Consider the following 18,357-nt stretch of genomic DNA (forward strand, 5'->3'; position numbering starts at 1 on the left):
AAACTTGATGCACTGAAGGACCTCTTCTGTCTGGTCGGGTTCTATGATTCGAAGAATTGCTTCTGAGAGGCAAGTTGGGAAGAGAATTAAATTAAGCAAAGATTGTGGATGCTGTAAACATGAAACAGAAACAGAAGTAATTGGTGAAACTCAGCAGGTATGCCAGCATCTGTGGAAAGACAAATAATATTACCGGAATCACTTAATTAGATCATCTTCATCGTAACATGGGTCACTGGAAACAAAATATCAACACAGTTTACTCCTCGCACAAGATCGTATCATTGCAAACAAGAGATGGGGTTGAGATTCAAAGTGTTGACATTCATCCACTATGGAACATTTTTTCGACTGTTGTTTGCATACCGACGTTTTTCCTGGCGCTGTATTACAAAAGAAGGGACTGGTTCCACTTGAGAAGATGGAAGTATTCGATGGATAATGCTTACAGAGCTGACAAAGGTTTGTATCATTATTCAAAGCATCAAGCACTATATGTGCCCTCTCTCTGATGGTAAACTGCGGATTTGCTAACTTACTATGTCCCTCGTGGTTTGTTTTGGAAAATCAGCAACTCCTTATAATGTTTCGCAAGTATTCTAATTTTGAATGTCCATTGAATCAGCAAAGAATGCACATTTCAACTTGGGAAATGTGAGCTTTTTAATGAATTCGCTGCATTGTCGAATTCAGTTTTCGAAAGTTGACATTTTCAGAAAAAAGTACATAACGAAGAACAAAAGACACACATTTCTCTATTTCAATTAGTGGACGTGGCTGCTTTAATCTGAGTACGATAAACATAATATAATAAAAATCCGACCTGTCTGACTCCCTGGTGTGTTCTGATCATGTCAGTGGTAACTACAATATTTCTTTAAAACCGATTTATAATGCGAATAACTAAACTAGGCGAGCAATATTAACCTAATTATCAAATTGATCACACCCCTCAGTCACTCTGAAATCCCAAAGAAGCTCAGATCAGTTCCAGCATTGAAAAAAGGTCATTCATATCTGGGTCGACTGAATAATCTATGGAACTGTCCAATCCCACTTTCCTGCATATTGTACCTTGAAGATCACTTCAAGTGCAGTTCCAGGTATCCTTTAAATGAGTTGAACGTTGCAGCTGAAGCAGTCACCCAACCACAGCACCCCACTCCTCCAAAACTGGGAAGTGAATTCCAGACAAACTACTACCCTCTGGATGAAATGGTAAGTCCTCATGTCCCCGATAACCCTTCAATGAATTAGTATCCCTCTTGTACACTGCTCAATGATCATTCGTTCAGGGTTACAGGTCTCCATTCAAGACGTTAGTTGTTTGGACACATGAATCACATTTTTTCTCTTTCTCCTCTGGGGAAAATGAACCTAAGGTGTCCATCTTTTCTCAACGCTCCAGTAATTTCCATAGTATTAGCAGTATTCTTGTATATCTTTTCTACATTCTTCTCAGTGCAAGACTGTCTTGATGGTTAGGTGGTGATCAGAACTATGCACAAACGGCAGCTGTGAGCGATCCAATCCTAATTTATTTTCAGTGTTTCAGGTCTGGCAGGGGTGAGGGAATTTGTTTTGTGTTGCCTCTGGTGCAGGGTAACGGGGTAATAATTTGGCGATGGGGGTCACATGACACTGTATCTTAGTTCAGGTGTCCGGTCAGGATTGAGCGTATAAATGGAACTGGAGGGGTATGGTTGGAGCATAGTGTGATCAAAGTATAGGATTAGTTAATCAGTTCCTCACGAGTTAGACGATGTGTTTAACAGCTTCACCACTGCTCTTATACCAGCTGATATAAACACAGAACAAGCCAGACCCCAGACCCCAGCTTAATGTATCAAGACTTTATTTATTTTGATTTATCAAAGGAGTCTCTTCCTGAAATGTACATAACCAATGCTGTAAATATTGCTTCAGCAAAAAAACAGAAGTTTACAATAAATGAAATGGTGATACAATAGAATAACCGAGCTATGTACGTATAACACCGATTCAAAGGCAATGAACATGCAGTCAATGGATAATCGTCAATCTAAAAGCAATGCAAAAATACAAAGAAAGAAAACGTATTTTATAGGTGGGACAAAACAATAGCAAGGGTGCGATTACAAACAGAATATTCCTCGTACAATGATCATACCAGAATCTTGGTTAAGTGACTTGTGATTTCAAGTATTAAACTGGTACTCCAGTAAACCTCTTCCTGAATCTACCACACAGCTGATTGTCAATTTACTTAGCTTTAGATAAACTATGCAGAGCTTTATTTTAAACCAAAATTTCTCGTCTGCGGTGAACACGAACTGTTGGCTCCTCCGTAAAGTGATTGACTAAATCTATCATTCACTTCAAATGAGCAAACATCTCCATATCCACTCAGTTCCAGGAAATTAGAAGGACTAAAAGAAATGACAAAATTAATAAATTGAAAGGAAAGGTTTCAAAGGTAAGGGTACTATTCCTACTCTCAGATTCCAGAACTCACAAATAAATCTTTGGGTCCATTTTAATGCCATGTTGGGTTACACCCAAAAATAAACAAAGTTCTTTTTTTTGGCCTGTAGCCAAACTTCAAAAGCAGTTTGAAAAACAAATTGTTGAGATTGCATAAATACCTACAAGTTAACTATTAACTTCAGAAGCACAGAGAAGCCCACTGCTTATTTACTCAATAGCCAGAACCAAACTCACTCGAAATATTATTGAAATCTATACATAAAAATATCATCGTTTTTAATTATCCGATTATGATGGCTTTGCTCAGTTCCACGGTGGTCTTCAATTGAAATGGAGATTCCCAGAATAGATAAATAGCTTGGCAGATGAAAGTTCAATATCCCAGGCAATAACTTCGGTATCTGTGATAGTGGGGAATCTGCAGCGTCCCTGCAATTTGAAACTAAATCAGTCATCCGCCACTGTGTGAGGGTGATCACAATATGCATATGGACGATTGTCAGTGGCAGTAACTGAAGCGAATCTTCAGGCCGATTCTAATAAATTCAGTTCTGCAAATCAATTATGCAAGACACCCTCCCGGAATTGCACATGCTGAAAATAAAACATCATTTTCTGCATGAAGCTCTTTGTGCAGGCAATATCTCTGAACTCAATGCCGATGTGATTCAATCTCAAAGCCTTTCCTTTATACTTGCTAACATTGCCTGGGCGACTGTAACATGACAACGTGATTCAATTCATTTCTTAAAGAATTTGAATGACCAGGTGACGACGGTGAGTGAACTCCCAATTGTGGCAGAATATTTTTCAAACTGAGGTTTATTGGATGAGTCCAATCTCAATCGATCAATAGCAGACATTGGAAAACACATATTGAGTTATTTCATAACATCCCTCCAGGGTACATGGAGGCCAATCGGCCCATTGAATCGACTCAGACCCTGCAAAGGGCATCCCACTCAGACCCAATCCGTGGAAATGTCAGGCAGCAGAGATAACCACTGTGCCACCCCACATGCCAGCATTGGCAAACCAACACCATCCAGCCCACTTTGAAATCTCCTTTTAAGTCTTCTTGCCCTTGACTTTGACCATTTGGAAATTAAATTCTAGTTGTTAAGGAGCTCTCTGAGAACTTTCTCCTCAACACTGTGACGTCGCTTCCCTGTTTAACAGCAGCTGGTACCGTGAAGAAATATTGTTTGAGAAATGGAGACGACAAGTTTCAGGTTTTAACACATGCAACATCGAAATAGAATTGCTCAACTTGCATGGATACAGTGTCTGAATCAAATATAACTTCATCAATGAAGGCAACGTTTGAAACAAGTAAAATATTCACAGAAAACTACCTTCAACCGTTATGTAAGCTCAAATCAATAGAGATCCTCATACCATGATGAGACTATCCAGGAGATAGGTGAGATCTGACTCTGATGCACACATGATATGTACAACAGCAGATGGGCACGAATGGTACCCACATGTATGGTGAAGAACCCTAAAACATTTGGCTGATGATGCGATGACACAGTTTGAAGGGAGATGGACAGATAAGCACAGTGGAGAATTTGCATGCACAAGGGTGCAAAAAATGTCAAATTCCAGAAATGTGTGTTCGGTAGTTAAACTTGTCGACGTGCCCTGTAGTGATGGTGAAATGGGATTTGGTGTGAAGACAGATAAGGGACAGAAAACAGCGAGCAGAAGCAAAATATGCCATACTCAGTTTGTCAGGTTGGTATTAGCAAGTCCACAAGGAGCATTACTTGAGATACAGCCATTGAAAATTTCTATCAATGACAGAGATCATACGATCATGTGTTACATTGGCGAGCATCATGTTACGTGGGACAGTAAAATACAAGGATGACATAGGAACGCTGAAAAGAGGGAAGACATGTTCAGTGAATGAATAAGCACCACATAGATTGTGTCATATAATGTAGAGAATGTGATACATTGTTCCTTCATTTCCATCTTGGAAATATTTCAGGCCGTCAACAAACTAATAGATGCTTAACCTAGTCATAAATCTAAATCCAAAAAGTAACATTTCTGTCCATTCAATGATTGCCATTGGCATTATTCTCTTGGACATTTTACTTCTCTCAGATCTCTCTAAATTTGAGGTACAAACATTGGTTTGTGTCATTTCACTCCATCATCATTGAAGCCTTGCTCTATTGCTTTCATTATGGTCATTCAATGCTGTACTCAAAAGGACATCGACCCTCAACTCCCCAGTATATTTTTCTGTTTTTCCTTTTCTATACAGTCAGTGTCGGTGCTGTGTTAAAAATCAAATGGCAGCAGTGGGCAAACCTAAAATGGCTGTCTGACTCAGAATCATCAGTCCTGACTTGCCAGATCCAGAATGGTATGTTGCCTCGACAGTTCCCAGTGTCAAGCACATCCCAGAACAACTTTAGCCCTTCCTGGATGTGGGATGGGCTTGAGGTGGGACAGAGGCAGGCGTTGGATAGTGTGGTAAGTGAAGACACAGAGCTCCTGGTCCACATTGACGAAAACAACACTTGACAGCGAAATAGCGACTCAAAAGCTGGCATCCTATCATTATGCACGCTTTTGATACAAGTGCATAAACTTTGACAAAAGCCTGTTACTGAGCCATGCCGTCAGCATCTCAATATCCCTGATACTCACCCGTTGACATCAGCGATGCTTCCCTGATCTGTCCCAATTAACAGCCACAGTCAGGGAACTCATGCCCCATGTTGTGCAGCTGGCTGTCCTCATTACCTTCCTGAAATCCACATTGATGAAACCCATTGCTCTGCCTTCATCAGTCAACTTTGATATTTCTTCAAAAAGCTCAATTAAGTTTGTGAGACATGATTTCCCTCGCACAAAATCATGTTGACAATCCCTAATCAGTCCTCCCCTTTCCAAATACATGTATGTCCTGTCCCTCAGGATAGCTTCCAAAAAAGTGTCCACCACTGACGTCAGGTTCACTGGTCTATAGTTCCCTGTCTTGTCTCTACCGCCCTTCTAAAACAGTGTCATCACGTTTGCCAAACTCCAGCCTTCCACCACCTCACCTGTGACTATCTATGATGCAATCATCTCAGCAAGAGGCCCAGCAATCACTTCCCACAATGTTTCCGTGGACACCTGATCAGGTCTTGGGGACTTATATTCTTTTATGCGTTTTGAGACATTCAGCACTTCCTCCTTTATATTATAGACATTTTTCAAGATCTCACTATCTATTTCCCAAAATTCTATACCTTCCAAGTCATTTTCCAGAGTAAACACTGACGTAAAATTCTCGTTTCGTACCTCCCCCATCTCCTGTGGCTCCAAAGGCCACCGTGCTGATCTTTGAGGTGCTCTATTCTCTCCTTAGTTACCTTTTCGTCCTTAATGTATTTGTGACATTTCTTTGGATTCTCCTTAACTCTGGTTGCCAAACTGTTCTCATGTCCCCTTTATGCCCTCCTGATTTCTCTCTTAAGTATACTCCTACTGCCTTTATACCCTTCTCAGGATTCACTCGATCTATCCTGTCTATACCTGACATATGCTTCATTCTGTTTCTGAACCCTCAATTTCTTTAGTCATCCTGCATTCCCTGTACCTACAAGCCGTTCACTTCACCCTGACAGGAATACACTATCTCTGGACTCTCATTACCTTATTTTTGTAGGCTTCCAATTTTCCATCCGACCCGATCCTGTGAACGTCTGCCTCCATCAGCTTTTGAAAGTTCTTGCCTAATACCATCAAAATTAGCCTTCCTCCAATTTAGAATTTTTTCACTCTTGCATCACTGTTTAAAAACTATTAATATTATAGTCACTGGCCCCAAAGTGCTCCCCAACTGACACACCAGTCACTTACCCTGAATATTTCCCAAGAGTAGATTAAGTGTCGCACCTTTTCTAGTCAGTCCTTCCGCATACCGAATAAGAAAATTTTCTTGTACACACTTAACAAACGCTTCTGCATCTAAACACTATTACTCTGTATTATTCTGCATTTCATCATTTCTCTATTACTCGTTATTTTCCTCATACTTTCCATTTAATGGATTTACAATTACTCTCCATTGCAGCCACTCTGCTTAAACCTTCACTCTGTATTCAACATTCTCCCTGTTACTCTCTAATTAGTACTCTCACTATTGTTCTTCGTTTAATCCTCCGTACTCTGGACTTAACCTTATCCCTTCCCATGCATTTATCCCTGTCCCAGTTGTGGTGTATGCAACTCTCTCTTCATTACTCTCTATTTCGTTCTTTTTCTATCACTCTGTCTTATCTCTCCTTCCGTTTCCCCTTAACTGAACACTCAATTTACTCCCCTGTATTGAACAATCTCCTTAGTACTCTGTATTATTTCCTCTCAATTTCCACAAATGTGGTAACCCCTTATCACGTCACTCTGCATTTATACTTGCATAGTCCATGATATTCACCCAGCTCGCACAAAGCTGTTTCCTAAAGTGAGCAGAACCCTTGACATTCCCGTTGATATCCTGTCAGCCAGGACTCATTCTTCCTACCAGATTAATAGCCCCACTCAGGAAGCTCATCTTTAATGAGATCCATCTGGCTGACCAAATTACAATCTCTCCAAATGTCCCTGCACTAAACCTCTCCCTGTGCCCCTGTAATCAGGATTGCCACACTTATTCTTTATGCACTTCTTCCCCTGTTATTTTCTATTAAGTCCTCACCCGTTCTGTTTTTAAACCCCACCAATTGTCATGTATCCAGCTTTCTCGCTATTACTCTCCACTTAACCCTCTCCTATTGTCTATCTATTCCTCTACCCATTATTCGATACTGAATTCTCTCCATATTACAATCTTTAACCCTTTCTCTATCTGTATTTCACACTGTCTCTTTCTCCAGGGCTCTTTAATCAATGTCTCCATCCACTCCCCCCATTCCGGATTCAGTGTTTATGCCTCTGCAATAATCAGAGACTGAGTATCCCTGCCTGAACATTGCCCACAGCCGCGAAACTGTAACCACTGCTGCTCTGTGCTGCCGCCCGTCTGGCCAACGCTGGGACTGCAGATTTATCCCAGAGTGCTGGAGGAACTCAGCACCAGCCCCACATCGTCAGAGACAGTGTCGCTGGTTGGAAGAAGAAAAGCACAACTTTAACATGAGCTAATACAGTATTGATGTACAAATAGGAACAGCTATAATACACAACAACATATACATATAAGTTTTAACAATTCTAATCAGCAACAATATATAGCTATAAACTCGAACATCTCCAACACAACCAATATTTAAGTTCCAATGCACAATAATATTACATGTAAACACAATCAGCTCTAATGCACAATGATATTTGTACAGACACAAAGACCTCCAACATATAACAATACATAATGTATATTAGGTACATAAACATGTAATAATGTGTATGTGAACGACTTGTAGGAAGAAAATGAATGCACTGCTGCGAAAGTTACAGATGAAACAAAAATAGGAGGAATGGCAAGTTGGGACATTGCATGTGCTTTCTGAGGTACGGGGATGGTGGTGGTCTTCTTGAAAAAGATAGGGTCTTCAGCTTGTTGGGGGGAGAGGGTAAAGATGTCGGTGTGTACCTCCGCCAGTTTGGCCGTACAGAATCTAAGTGCACGGCCAGAGACTCCATCCAGTCCCGTCGCTTTCCTTGGGCTGACTCTCAGGACATCTGCTCTGACATGTGCAGCGGTGAACGATGGAACAGGTGTGCCTGGGGCTGTTGGAGCAGGAGTGACTGCGCTACTGGGATTCTGCTCAAACCGAGCAGAGAAAGCATTGAGCACATCAGGGAGGGACGTGTTTTGTCCGCTATCCCTCTCTGCTTCAGTTTACATCCCATAATGTTCTTTAGTTCTTGCCATAGGCTGCGGGAGTCTGTTTGGTTTGTATGGCCCTCTTATGTGCTCTGGTCCTCCCTCTTGGCATCCCCGATGGCCCAGTGGTTGTCAGATCTGAATTCCCTGTATAGGTCAGGCTCAATCCCACTTGAATGTTGCTCATCTGGTCTTCAGTAGGGAGTGGATTTCCTGATCCACTGAAGGTTTACGCTTGGGGAACATTGGATTGAATTCTTCTCTCCACAGTCCTCCATGCATTTGCCCATGATGTCTGCAATGGTGGTGTTGTCTTCATCCAGGATTTCCACTGAGTACTTCAACACGGTCCAGTTCACCAATTCCAAACAGTCCCAGCGACTGTCATTCACAGCCTCAGACCAGCATTGTATTTCATTTTGTAAAGGGTCCTCCCATTACAACTTCTGCTTGTAAGCTGTTTCCACATGTCGAAAGACGAATACCGGAGGACACAGCCTCAGAGTGTAGGGGCGACGTTTGGAACTGAGACTGGAATTAATTTCTTCAGGTGATTCAGCTGTGGAAATAATTGCTTCAGAGTGTTGTGGAGGTCAAACATTGAGTGCATGATGCTGCTGCCCCATTACCAAGGTTGTGTTTCCTTGTTTTTTTTCTAAGTGTGTTTGTAAATGCAATGGTTCTAGGATGTCGAGTTTGGATGGGTTGCAGAGCCAATTTCATGATAGCTAACAGAAACTGCCTGAGGCCAAAAGGCTTTCAAATGCAAAATCATCTGCAATGAAAGGGGTGTGGCCAATTCTCCCACCGCTGATTATCTCTGGTCTGGTTTAGTTTGGGTAGGTGTTTGCAAGTTGCCAGATTTTTAAACTGCTGGTAAAAGGAACAGCGACATGGAAGAAGTTGTTCCATGCTGATCTCTCTCTGACATCTCTCCTGCAAGACCCTGTGTTTGATTTTACCCGTTTTGACATTGGGTGCTTATGGAGATTGTTGGAGGAATTTTGAACAATCGTTACGTTGGGACAGTCTGTTGGGTTTTCAGAGGAGTGAAGTGATTTAGTCTTCTGTTCTCTTTTGTTTGTGTTTGATTCGATACTCTGTAGATAAACTCTGTTTTATTTAAACCGATGAATGTTTATCTGCTCCATCAATCCTGGAATATCCACTTTACTCATGCATAAAATCAGCAGATAAGTTAGGGTCTGGGCTACCATCTTAATATACTTTTAGTGGATCTGATCCATAACAATTATATTAAAAATTGTGCAATATGGGTTCCTGGTTGATAAGGAAATCAAACGTTGTGGGGATAAGACCAGAGAATAGAATTGAGAAACAGATCATTCATGATCAAATGACAGAGCAGACACGATGGGCTGAATGGCCCTATTCAGTTGCTACATTGTATAGCGGAATGATCCCGTCTATGACAACATTTATGGATGGACACAACCAGCTCCAACATGGAAAAAGTGTATGTATCTCTTCCTTGGTTAAACATGGAAGAAACAATTGGAATCCTGCCTTTCATTGAATATGTCCCTGTGTTATTTTTATTTTCATTAGTCTTAGGTCCTTGAACTGACGTAGCAGTTCCGTAATCAGGGTACAGAGGTACAAATATTGATATTTTGATTTTTCCCAGGTTGCCAAAATGCACCTTTGAGAGCAATATGTGCACAGAGACCTGCCATAGGGTTCACATGTCCTTTTTCAGGAGACGGAGTCTCATGATCAGACAGAGACAGAACCACACCGAGAGGGACACAGAAACACGCCCACACCCTCACGTACACACAAGGACATGCAAGCAGAAGGACATCCACACACAGAAATGCAGGCAAATTAAGATATAGGAACATACTGACAAATAAAAACACATGCACGTGCACATATTCAACTCACAAAAATGCACACATGCACAATAACACATTCCAACTGAAATGTGAGAACACACCGATGCAATGACTAAAGAAATATGCCCATACCCTCACAACACATACAGGAATACAATCAAAGTCAAGAATGGGGTACAACTACTCACATAGGCGTGAGGATGTATGCGCACATGCACACACGCACGCAAACACATGACAACAGGCAAACGAAGACAGATAGGAACACCCACACGTATGGTCAGAATGCATACACGTTTCCACACAAAGAAATACAGTCATACAGAAAGAGTTGAAGAAAACTACACACGCATACATGCACACACATACCTACAGACATACTCACGGAGAAAGGAACATACCCATGTACATACCGAATGCACACATATCCACACACACAGAAATACAGTCATACTGAGATACAGGAAGACAGGCACAGAATCACACCCACATCCTCACACACTTACATAAACAAACTCAAAGTAACAGACATTACACACAAACCTGCGAGAATGACAGCAACTTCTTGTACATATGTAAAAACACATTCAAACACAGTTACGGAACCATCACCATAACTAGAAATAGACAGAGTGACACACAGAAAGGAACACAGAGAGATCCTGCTGGGGGCACAGAAAGTTCATGACTTACAGACAGACAGTCAAACACAGTCTGAACAACATATTCTCTTGCTTAAACAAGAGCACAGCCAGGCAGAAACACACTCCCCAAACCCACAATAATGTGATGACGCTCAGAGACATACATACATCGTTTCACAGAACGTACACACACAACCACATAGTCATTGAACTGCCATGCCAAAAACAGCATACACACAGGCACAAACACCACAGATGCACGTGTGCAAAACACAGACAGATACGCAATCACTCAGGTACAGTAACATTCGCCAACATAAAAACACCCACCTTAACAGAAACGATCTCAGACAGACTGAATAACATTCCCAAATAGATGTATGCATGAATTGAAATACTTCTCAACACACACAAAGGGAAAGCCATTTTGACATTCATAAACACAATCATAATGTGTCACACTCAGGGACATGTCCAAGAACAAATACTGAGAGACACGCAAACACAGGGAGATCCCCACAAAGGCAATGAAGACCCACCGCTCACACACACACACACACACACACACAGAGGGAGATCCCTACAAAGGAAATGAAGCCCCCTCCCCAGCACACACACGGAGAGCCCCACAAAGGCAATGAAGCCCACTCCCTCCCCACAACACACACAGGAAGATCCCTACAAAGGCAATGAAGCCCCCTCCCACCACCCGACACAAACACAGGGAGATCCCCACAAAAAGAAAAGAAGCCACCTCCCCTCCCCCCACCCACACACAAAGAGAATCCCCACAAAGGCAATGAAGCCCACTTGCCCCAATCCACACACACAGGGAGATCCCCACAATGGCAATGATGCCTCCTCTTCAAACACACACACAGGGAGATTCCCACAAAGGCAATGAATCCCCCTCCCACCACCCACACACACAGGGAGATCCCCACTAAAAGAAATTAAGCCACCTCTCCGCGCCCGACACACACAATGAGATCCCCACAAAAGGAAATGAAGGCCCTTCCCCCATACACACAGGGAGATCCCCACAAAGGCAATGAAACCCCCCTCCTCCACACACAGTTGGATTCCTACAAAGTCAATGAAGCCCCCTCCCCTCCCCGTCACACACATGGAGATCCCCACAAAGGCAAAGAAGCCCCCTTCCCCCATCCACACACACATGGAGATCCCCACAAATGCAATGAAGCACCCTCCCCCCACCACACACACGGGGAGATCCCCACAAAGACAGTGAAGAAACCCAGCCACACACACACACTGGTAGATCCACACAAAGTCAAGGAAATATGCAGCCCCACGCCACCCCAAACACAGGGAGATCCCACAAAGGCAAAGACGCCCCATACACACACAGGGAGATCTCCACAAAGGCACTGAAGCCCCCTCAACCCCACAACATCCCCACACACACACACGCATACACACCCACAAATGCAATGAAGCCCCTTCCACCCCCACACACGTGCGCACAGGTATATCCCCAAAAATGCAATAAATTATGCTCCCTCCACCCACCCACACGCAGGGAGATCCCCACAAACAGGCAATGAAGCCCATTCCACCCCCCCCACAACACACACATACACAAGGAGGTCCCCTCAAAGGCAATGAAGCCCCCTCCCCCCACACACAGAGAGATCCCCACAAAGGCAATGAAGCCCCACTCCGCTCCCACACACACACAGCTACACAGGCACCCTCACACACAGAAAGGGAAACGCGTGAACACACTTCCCGCCCAGCCACAGGGAGAGGAATGGGAGATGGATGACCAAACTCCAGCCGACTTACTTATAGTAATGTGTCAAAGTATTGCTGGCTGTAGCCGTACACTTTGTATTTTACAAATCACTGTTTGGGGAAAGATCAGTGAATAAAGGGATCAAAGCCAATGCAAGTGAGCATGTGCTGAACTGAGACAACATTTGTCTGACATGGACAATGTGAGATAAAGACAGACAGCGCATGAGAGAGAGAGAGAGACACAGAGAGACAAGAAGGATAGACATAGAGGAAGACAGAGAGACTGACAGACAGACAGATAGCTAGAGAGAGAGAGACAGAGCAAGAGAGAAACAGACAAAGGCAGACAGAAAGAGACAGAGAGGGAGAGACAGACATCGCCTTATGAATGAAGTAGACAGAAGGTGGACGCAATAAACACACTCAAATACAAATGTGCATTGAACAATTTCCCATTCATATGACCAGATCACCGGTACACAGAACTTTTATCTTGTTGTAATAAAGTGTTTATTGTGAGCTGAAGAGAGAGAGGCTGACAGTCATCATGGTGCAGGAGGGACTGTTTCAGTCCCTCCCCCCTGCGCCCCTGCAAGGAAAATTCAGAGACACCTCCTGCTATAGTCTTTAACACTCATCCGCAAAGCAGTCCATGAAGACAAAATATTCCAGCTGAACCCATCACTCACACCTGTCCATCACTTGGAATTAATCCTGCAGCCTCTTTCCATCCTACCCTGCCCTGGATAGTCACCTCTTGCTCCATTACCTGCTGTCCATTTTTCGGAACTTTCAGTATCATTGAAGGGGAATGCAGATAAATTATTGCTAATGTTTTGAGGGATGATGTGGGAGGAGCGCTCGGCTGAACAAGGAAATGCGTGTTTGATGGTACAGTTGCATCAATCACGATTTTCTGGGCTGGCTGGGCGATCAGAAAAGAAGGGCTGAATGGCCTCTTGCTGCTCATTGTGTGCCTCCGTGTGTGTCAATCCGTCAGTCAATCAAGGATAGAAGCATGCTCCTGAGCATGGTGAATGGTGATCCATCCTGTTACTGCCCCCCGCATCCTGCACTGGGTGTTATAGTCAAATTCTTGTGCTTGTGCTGGTGGAATCCTGGCCGTACATCTGCAATTCCTGCACTTGGAACACTGCGGCTGCCTCTGGAGCTCTCTCAGTTGTTTTGCTAATTTATTAAGTGATGAATCTACATGACCAGTTGGTGCACTGCATTCCTGAACTTCGCTCTGAACTTGGGCAGAGTCACTGCATAAAATAATGTGTTTGTGCTGCAGCTGAAATCCTTCAGCATTTCTCCAATGTATACAAAAATCATGAAAGAACTGCTGTACCATTGATTCCCTCCTTTAATTAAATTGTACAAGTATACTGCACCTTGCATGAACCACAGAAGTATGAAACTGATGGATATGGTGAAGAGGGAAATCACCGACTTCCTCCGGCTCTCCATCTCTGCATCTTTGTGACTGTCTCCCTTCCTCTGACCCATCAGGCTCTTGCGTAATCGACTAGCCACTAAAATGTGCCTTACCGTCAGAGTGTTCATCCACAGAATTAACACGAATGCGATTAAAGGGGTTAAAATAATATCGAACCACTGAAACCCCAGCCACCTGGAATCAGTCTCATAACTTGACTTTGTTCGGCAATACCACTGAACATTGTCAATTATCCTCCCAGGTTGAAACCGAAAATAATAGGGAATGTTTTTTGAACAGAATAGAATGCTGGTTGCAGCCAGAGCCACAGCCAAGGCTTTCTCTGTCCAATATTTTCTCTTCAGTTTCTGACAGGAAATGGCCACAAAACGTTCAAAGGAGAAAAGGACAGTGAACCAGACGGAACAGTCTGTGGCTGCTCGAGCTAAGGCATAGACAGCACTACACACAGGAGTGATATTCAGGAAAGACCTTGAGTAGTAAATGAATTTGAATTGCCACAGAATAATCTCAGTGAGAATGAACATGAGATCCGATGTTGCCATGGCCATCAGGCAGCGCATTGTGCAGTTCGAGAGGCCGCATTTTCCCCGTGCGAGAACCAAAACCACCAGGAAATTAACTGAAAGACAAAGGACGTAAAATTCAAATCAGAAATTGATGATCAAACATTCTCTGCTTCGTTTCAGAGAGCAATAGAAGATCTCAGCACCGAACTGAGGGAGCTGGGAGTGTTCAGATATCGAGTTTGAATATGACATCTTCAATGGTCTGACACATTGTTTGAAACAGCTCAATCCTGTGTTTGACTAATTGTGGGCAGGCAATCAACAGATGCAGATGGCATCATTTTTAAGATGAAAGGGAAGAGGTTAAGACGGGGTCTGAGCAAGATGTTTTCACACAAAGAGTAGTGAGGGCGTGGTAATTCATTGCCTGGGAGATTCGTGGAAGCAGGAAACCTCACAAACTTCAAAAACTGGATGAACACTTGAAGCGTCAGAGTATTTGAGACTACATGTACAGTGGTAGATGCTGGCGCACGTATAGATTTCGTGCAGCATTGATAGCACAAACTGGATGGAACGAAGTACCTCTTCGGTATCGTTGATTCTACTATTCTATGAATTACTTCTGGGGGAAGATTGGGTAGTGTAGCATTTTAATGGAATAACTGAAAGGGAATTGAATGCTGAAAACATGAAACAGAATCAGATATAACTGGCAAAACCCAACAGATATGGCAGCATCTATGGGGACAGAAACAAAGTTAGTGGAATCACCGTTCATCAGAGTTTTTTCATCTAAAGATGGGTCATTGAACTCAAAACATCATATCAGGTTTCTGCCCACTCTATACCTTATCATTTCAACCAAAAACACAGGGATTCGTTTCTAACAGGGAAATGAGGTTGAAAGTGTTGATATTCAACTACAATGGAACATTTGGTAAACTGCTTTTCACTTACATAGTTGGAGTCATGAAGATGTACAACACAGAAACAGGCCATGTAGCCCAAATTGTTCATATAGTTCAGATATCCTAAATTAATCTAGTCTCGTTTGCCCCTATCTTCCTCTAAAATCTTTCTAAACATTTAAATGTAATTATACCAGCCACCATCACGTCCTCCAGCAGATCATTCCATACATGCACCACCCTTTGAAGAAGTTACCCCTTAGGTCCCTTTTAATTTTTGCTCCTCTCACTCTAAATCTATCTGCTTTAATTTTGGACTCCCGCAACCCATGGAAAAAAAACCTTTCCACTTACCTTGTCAATGCTCCTTATGGCTTTGTAAACATCTAATATTCAGCCCTCAGCCTCCTAAACTTCAGGAAAAACAGCCCCAACTTACTCAGCATTTCCCCATAGCTCAAATACTCCAATCCGGGCAACATCTTTTTGAATTTTTTCCGAACCGATTCAAGTTTCAAGGCATCCTCCCTTTTGTAGGAAGACCAGAAATGCACACAATATTCCAAAAGTGGCCGGACCAATGTCCTGCACAGACAGAACATACTCTCCCAATTCCAACATTCAGTGGTCTGAACAATAAAGGAAATTATAACAAGCGTCTTCTTCACCATCCTATCGACTTGAGACATCATTTTCAAGTGTCAATGAACCTGCACTCCAAAACCTCTTCTTTCAGCAACATTTTCCAGGACCTTACCATTAACTGTACATGTCCTGCTCTGGTTTGCCTTTCCAAAATGTAGCACTTCACATTCATCTGAATTAAAATATATCTGACACTCCTCAAACAATTGTCCCATCTGATAAAGACCGGTTGTAAACTGAGAAACATTTTTCGCTGACCACTCCAACTCTAATTCTAGTGGCATCTGCAAACTTACCAACTGTATCTCCAATGTTCACGTCCAAAGCATGTCTATGAATGAGGAAACGCCGTGGATTCCGCACCGAACCTTGTGGCACACCACTGGTCATCGACCTCCAATCTGAAAAGCAACCTTTCACTACCACATTCTGTCTTCTGTCTTCAAGGGACTTCTCTTCAAATGGTTGTGTCTCCATTAGTTGAATATAATCTAACCTTGCTCACGACTCTACCATGAGAAAACTGATTGAATGCCTTCCCAAAGTCCATATCGATCACATGCGCTGTTCTGTGTCAACAATCCTCTTCGTAACTTCTTCAAAAAAAAGAGTCAGGTTCGTGAGTTATATTATCCCATGCACAAGGCCATGTTGACTGTCTTTAATCAATCATTGCCAATTAAAATAAATGTAAATCCTTTCCCTGAGGATTCCCTCCAATAACTCCTCAGATACACCAGTCTATAGATCCCTGGCTTTTCCTTACAACCTTTCTAAAATAGTGGCACCACGTTCGTCTACCTCCAATTTTCTGGCATCTCACCTGTGATGATCGATTATACAAATATCTCCGCAATGTGCCTCGCAATCACTTCCCCAGCTTCCCAAAGAGTTCTACGGTACACCTGATCAGTTCCTTGGTATTTATCCACCTTTATACGTTGTCAGACATCCAGGACCGCCTCTTCTGCAATATGGACATTTTTCAAGAAATCACCAACTATTTACCCAAATTCTGTATCTTCCAAGTCTTTCGCCACAGTAAATAATGATGCAAAGATACTCAATTAATATTTCCCCCATCCCCACCATTTCCACACATCGGCTACCTTGCTGATCTTTGCAGGATCCTATTTTCTCTTCAGTTAGGCTTTTGTCCTTAATATATTTATGAGACCCCATTGTTTTCTCATAAAAACTATTTGCAAAAGCCATTTCATGACCCCTTTTTGATCTCCTGATTTCCCTCCGAAGTATACATCTTTATACTTTTCTAAGTATTCGCTCGACCTCTGCGATCGATATGTGACATATGTGTCCTTCTTTTTCTTACCAAAAGATCAAATTCATTCGTCATCCAGCATTCCCTACACTTACCAGCCCTGCCTTTCAACCGAACTGGAAGATACTGTCTCTGGACTCTCCTTTTCTCATTTTTATGGGTTCCAATTCTCCCCTGTCCCTTTACATGAGAACATCTGTCCCCAGTCAAAATTTGAAAGTTCTTGCCTGGTACTATCAAAATTGGCTTTTATGTAATTTCAACTTTTAAATCCGGTCTATCCTTTTCCATCAGTGTACTAAAACTAAGGGAATGATGGTCACTGGCTCCAAAGTGCTCCCCAGCTCACAACTCAGTCACTTACCCTGCCTTACTTCCCAAGATTTGTGCCTTCTCTTGTAGACCCATCCACATACTGAATCAGAAAATGTTCTTGCACACACTAACCCAATTCCTTTCCATCTAAACCCTAAACACTACGGACATCTCAGTCTATGCTTGGAAAGTTAATATTCCCGACCGTTCCCACTCTATTATTCTTACAGAGATCAGAGATGGCCTGACAAAGTTTCTCTTCAAATTCCCGCTGACGGTGGGGAATGGGTCCACAATACAATCCTAATTAGGAGATCATTCCTTTTTTTATTTCTCAGTTCAACCAGAAAGTCTTCCCTGCACCTATTCCGAGGAACATCCTGTAAGTACAGCCATAATACCATTCCTTATCAAATACGCAACTTCTCCTCTTCCCCATTTCTTGCTCCCCCTTTCTTTCCTTCCCACTGCCTTTGTATTCTGCAACATTAAGCTGCCAGTCCTGTCCACCCTAAGCCACATCTCCACAATTGCTGTGATTTCTAAATCCCATTTTTTAAAACCATTTCCTAAGTTCATCTGCCTTCCTTGTTTGGAATCGTGCACTGAAATAAATTCAGGTTAATTGATCAGTCCTACCGCATTCTCTGCTTTGTCCCTGCCTGCC

Source organism: Chiloscyllium punctatum, chromosome 47 (genome assembly GCF_047496795.1).
Source record: "Chiloscyllium punctatum isolate Juve2018m chromosome 47, sChiPun1.3, whole genome shotgun sequence".
NCBI classification, from domain to species: Eukaryota; Metazoa; Chordata; class Chondrichthyes; order Orectolobiformes; family Hemiscylliidae; genus Chiloscyllium; species Chiloscyllium punctatum.